General features: G+C 38.6%; 1 pseudogene; it reads left to right on the forward strand.

The window, feature by feature from the left end:
• Positions 1-1,942: 1,942 nt before the first annotated feature.
• On the forward strand, positions 1,943-5,255 carry LOC131402124 (putative methyl-CpG-binding domain protein 3-like 3; annotated as a pseudogene).
• The last annotated feature ends 567 nt before the right edge of the window (positions 5,256-5,822 follow it).

Here is a 5,822-nt window from a genome sequence, read left to right on the forward strand (position 1 = left end):
GAGACATCACAACGTGACCTATGTCACTTAAATTTTCCAGAACACATGTTAAAGAAGTAAATACAAACAGATGAAACTGGATTTTATAACATTTTTCTTTAACCCAAGAAATCTAAATATTATCATTTCAAAATGTAGTCCACATCAGTACAAAGAAAAAGATACTCAGGTTTTCCACCCACTCTGTCTTACTGGTGAATTTTAATGAATACTGGCTCCTCATATATCTTAATATGATCCAATATATAATTTTCTCCCATCTATTTAAGTGTTATTGTATCAAAAGGAAATAATTTTCTCCTTATTGTCAAACTGCTCTGCTATCTCTTTTTTAAAAAAATTCAATTATATATTGTGTTTATGTTAGAACTGAAATTAAGAATTTAAGTAATTAAGAAGGAATTGATTCCAGCAAAAGGCTGGTTTACTAAAGTGGAAGACAGCTCAAGAGCAAATCTCTCAAGAAAACCATAGGGTCAATGACATTGGAAAATTCAGGGTAGAATTAGAAGACACATGGGGTGTGATTAAAAGGAGAGTAGAGAGAACGTGGGGAGGAATTGATATCAGAAGTGAAAATACACAAGCATGTTCCCAGTTGAAGAAAGACATCAATCCACAGGTTCAATTAATTCAAGATTCCCTAAGCAGAGTGCATATACAGGAAATATTAATGAAATAAACTATGGTCTAAAATCCAAAGTTAATGTAATAGATTTTAGGGACTAGAGATGCCAAATAAGCAAGAAAAAGGCCAATTGGTGATTTATACCCATAAAGAAAATAAGATAGACATCAACAGAGCAGCATTTTTAAAATGCTAAAAGAAATCTCATGTCAAACCAGTATTCTACACCCAGCAGCAATAGTGCCCCAAATTACAATGTTCTAGAAAAACTTAAAGTGAAACTTTTAATTGTTAGTAGCCTTGAATTAGACAAAATACTGCAGTGAGTTATCACATCCAAAGGAATATGATCCCAGGTTGAAAACCAGGAATGCAGGAAGGACTGAAGAGGAAAGGAAAGGATAATTTATAAATAAATATAAATGAATTTTATTTTGTGAAGTAATTCTAGAAATCTCTCATGGAGATTAAAATATATGTAGAATAAAATGCATGAAAACAGTAATACAAATGTCAGGAAGGTTAAAAATAGAATTGAAAGTGTTGAAGGTATTAGCATTTGGGGGAGATGGTAAAAGTAATTATTCATATTAGACTTTATTAAGGATTCGGGATTTAACCATTTGTTAAATTAAAGATTTCTATATGATTTCAACTAATAAGTTTATAGAGGAATTAATGGAATAATAAAAGTGTTAAATCAAGATCAGTGAAGTAAAGAGAGTAAAGGAACATTAATTATTCAGGTCAAAGGGAAGGGAAAGAGTAAGACGGTTGAAATAATTACAAGGTTACTGGAAATTACCTGAGATGTTAATGCACAAAATACTAAATTCTTTTTAATGACTGTGTGCTATGTTCTAGAGAATTGTTAATAAAAATTTTGGACATTCTTTTATTGATAAACGTTTACACAGTCTCTATTTTTTCCTATTAAAACATAAGTTGTATGGACATTTTGTACATATAAACTTCCATTTCTAATTTTACAGAAGGTATCCATAGTGGAAGAAAAAGGAAACATTAAAATATTGATAGAAACTGCAAATACCACCTCCCCACACAATTGTATTAAATGTTTTCATCTACCAACAGTATCTGACAGTGTCAATAATCCAACATTTTTGTGTTTAAGTATAAAGCTTTAGGAATCTCTCAAATCCCATTGATAAGAGACAAGATGTCTCTTCTGGATCATCCAGTGATTGGATTATCCACTGCCTTCCTCCATAAAAGGGGAATCAGAGGCAGAAGACCCTGCATTTTCCAGCAATCCACAGGCTGTCTGCACATCAGCAGTGGGGTCAGCAGGACAACTCTGCAGCCATGGAGGAATCTGCATTGTTCTGTTTTCCAAGCCAGCCTATTCTGGTGAGCGTGGAATCCATATGGACGGCAAGAATGTCCATTTCTACACTTTGTCATTCTGTGAAACCTCTTTAAGTGAGCAGGCCGTAGCTCTTAAAACAAGAAGAAACCTTACTGAAAGTTGTTTCTTAGGTGCTAATGTTTGTTAGGTAATGTTCAAGGTATTGTACTTTTCTGTAGAGAGAGCTTTCTTGGATTAATAGGCCAGACATGTGTTTTGTTTTGTTTTTAACCAAGAAAATCACTGGGAAGTGGAATTAGTATTCAGCCCTGCACCTTTCACATAGTTCCCATCTCTGGAAAAGTTTTTACCCACAATGTGATTGGTCTTTTTTAAAAAATATTCAGTTCTGTGCTCAAATATCACCTCATCAGTTAGTCCTTCCCTAATCTCTTCATCATCATTAATTGTAGGTGGGTGGCCTCATGCCATAGTTGTTAAGTGCACCCTCCTCTGCTGGCAGCCTGGGTTCAGACCCTGGGCATGCACTAAGGCACCACTTGTCAGGCAAAGCTGTGGTGGGATCCAATATAAAGTTGAGGAAGATGGACACAGATGATAACACAGGGCAAGTCTTCCTCAGCAAAAAAAAGAGGAGGATTGGCATGGATGTTAGCTCAGGGCTGATCTTCCTCACAAAATAAATAAATAAATGAAATAATTGTAGGTAATTTCTTTCCCTTTATCCCTCCTTACTGTTCTTCCTCCATCCGTCCCTCTGTCTCTGTATCTCTGCATAGCCCTTACTGTTTATTACAGGATCTAATTATACCTAACACTATATTACACATTCATTAGTCTCTTTATTAACTCATCCCTTTCACTAAGATTAAAATAAACAGGGGCAGTGACTTTTTAAGTTAAATTCTGGATCATGGGTTTTAGTACATAACTTGGCTTATAATAGGTGCTCTATAAATGGGAGGATCAAATAACTTTCCCTCCAAACTGGGACATGTTGCAGAATGAAAGGGATGGTATTAATCATTACGGCAGGACAACAGGGATGAAACGAGATTTATGACTTCACTGTTAAAAAGTATCTGAGGGGCTGGCCTGATGGCGCAAGCAATAAAGTGCGTGCACTCTGCTGAGGCAGCCCAAGGTTCACCGGTTGGGATCCTGGGGTGCACCAACGCACCTCTTGTCAAGCCATGCTGTGGCGGCATCTCATATGAAGTAGAGGAAGGTGGGCGTGGATGTTAGCCCAGGGCCAGTCTTCCTCAGCAAAAAAAAAAAAGAGAGAGGATTGGCAGATGTTAGTTCACGCTGATCTTCCTCACACACACAGAAAAAAAGAGTAACTGAAGACAGAAATGAAAGATTGTAAAGGAAAGGTGCACTGATTAGGTTTACATTTCAAATAGATTATTGTTGCTAGAGACTTAAAATGAATTACAGACAGAAAGGATTTGCAATATTAGTGATAATTTATTGCAGTATATCACAAAACAGGTTATATCCTGGTATAACTTCAGTCGAGTGAATTTTTTTGAAAATTTTAGAAAGCATTGGAGTTTGAATAATTTCTTTCAATTAATATATTGAGTACCTTCTAAGGACACAGCAATGAGTGAATACGGCAGTGTAAAACATTACAGTCCACATTAGTCTTCACTTCATGGAGTATCCAATTCAGTGAGAAAAACACTATGAGAGAAATAGATGATAATACACGTACAATTAAAAATTTTAAAAATTAACAGAGACAATGTGACAATAAATTTGATGGCTGGATCAGGAAATGCCACTCTGTGGAAATGGCATTTTGTAGGAAATCTGAAAGGTGCTCAAGAATTAGTCAAAAGTGGAGAATTTTTATGTGGATTCAGGAGGGAGGATGGATGGTTCATTGATGTACAAGTGTGGAGTGGCAGGGTGTCCAGAATGGCACTCAGGTGTAGAAAGGATATCAGTACCAACAAGTGAGATTAGGGGACCCTGAGATATGGGTGATTATTTGGAGAACTGGTTTGTTCAACTTGGGACCTGCTAACTGCAAGCTGAGTCATCGAGTTATCACTGATGTGGTGAGTGGGCAGATGGATATTTGGGTCTCAGGGTTGAAGCCAGATCTGTGCTGACTCTACGGGCATTTCTAGTTCATTACTGGTATTTGAAGCCAGGGAAATGGATGGGATGGCCTAGAAGAGGATGTGGAAGTGGAACCAATGTGAGAGCAGGATTGAATTCTAAGAAGCATCAATTGTGTTAAGTCAGATGGTGGAGCCCAGATTAACAGGGAGGAGTAGGAGGAGAGAGGAAGAGTCAGGGGAGGAAAAATGGTTATTTACAGTGGATAGGACTGTGTGATGGGAACATGGCATGTGTGAGTTATTCACTTATGAACAGGAGAATATTTGAGTGAAGATGGGACTTGCGTGTGCAAGTGAAGTGAGCATCAAATTGCTGAGAAGAACGTGATTTCATTAGAGATGAGGCATTAAATTACTATGCTCTGGGCACACGACCATCTAGTTTTCATAGTCCTCTCTGCCCTTGACTCATATCAGCTTGATATCCCAGGATCTAGTTCTCAGTGTGTGGTGCCTGTGCCAGCAGCATCAGCATCATCAGGGAACAATGAGAAGAGCAAATTCTTAGACCTCCCCAGGGCTTCTTGGGTTGAGGTCCAGCAATCTGTATTTTAACAATCCTCCAGATGATTGTGATGCACAGGGCATTTTGAGAGATATTTCTCCAGGATACAGGAGGATGGAAGATCCAAATGAGGTGAGAACATTCTCCATGGCTGGCTGTCTGCATCCCCCATTTCATTCAGATTTCACATTTCATTTTGTTTTGAAAGGGGAAGCTCAAAAGAAATATGATGCCACAGACTTCAGAGAAGAAAAGACAGGCCCTTTAGCCAAGAGCAAGTGGAGACATCGTGAAAGGTCTGCACTTCCTATAAGACTCACCAGCTGCGTTTTCAAGAGACCAGTTACAAGGATAACTTCCCACCCTGGCAATGAGGTCAGGTACAGTCAACAGGAGGAGACCCTGCAGAACCCTCCATAAGTCTGTGCATTCAGGATACTGCAGGGACTCCGGGCCTGCTGCAGTGAAGGAGAACTTTTAAGTACTTTCTATATCACAAATACCTTAAATATAATTGCACCAGGTGGTCCAGGTGAATCCCTGTGCTGTGTTGGTGCTGGGTCTCTAAACCCCAACCTCAACCCCAGTGCCACACAGTCTTCAGACTGGGCAGAGGTGATTCCAGGAGTGGGTCTCACTCTCCCCCAACCACTCTAGAGACAGCCCATAACTTATATAGACATCTGGAGACAGAGTCAGAAAGTGAAAAAAGCAAAGGAAAGACTGACTGATGCCCTGAGGGCAGACAGGTTTGACAGGGAGGCAGAGAGAGCAAGGAGCCAGGAGCGATGTTCTGGGACCTGATGGAAAATAGGAGAAGGTCATGCTGAAGAAGCCAAGAATTGTGGCCCTGGGGAAGTGGTTCCCCATGAACAGTCCCCAGTTTCACTCACCTCATTTAATGTCAACCCCTCTTCTTGCTCTGGACCGTGATGCTTTGTCATTTTATAATTGTACTTTATTAAACTCTTTTGAGAGATATAAATATGAAGAGTCGACAGTTGTGTGGGTGAAAGATCGGGTTTCATGTGACAGGAAAGAAGATCTTTACTTGTCCTTGTATACTGCAATTTCTGCTTACCATGATTCTTATTCACTTGTATATTAAAGGTAATTTGGCCTAACGGATCATTTACTATTTTTAGTTATATTTATTTAGAATACTTGCAATCAGGAAAAGATGATACCTATTGTAAAGAGCTTTAAGGTTGTTTAACGTTAAAT

Source organism: Diceros bicornis, assembly GCF_020826845.1.
Source record: "Diceros bicornis minor isolate mBicDic1 chromosome 30 unlocalized genomic scaffold, mDicBic1.mat.cur SUPER_30_unloc_2, whole genome shotgun sequence".
NCBI classification, from domain to species: Eukaryota; Metazoa; Chordata; class Mammalia; order Perissodactyla; family Rhinocerotidae; genus Diceros; species Diceros bicornis.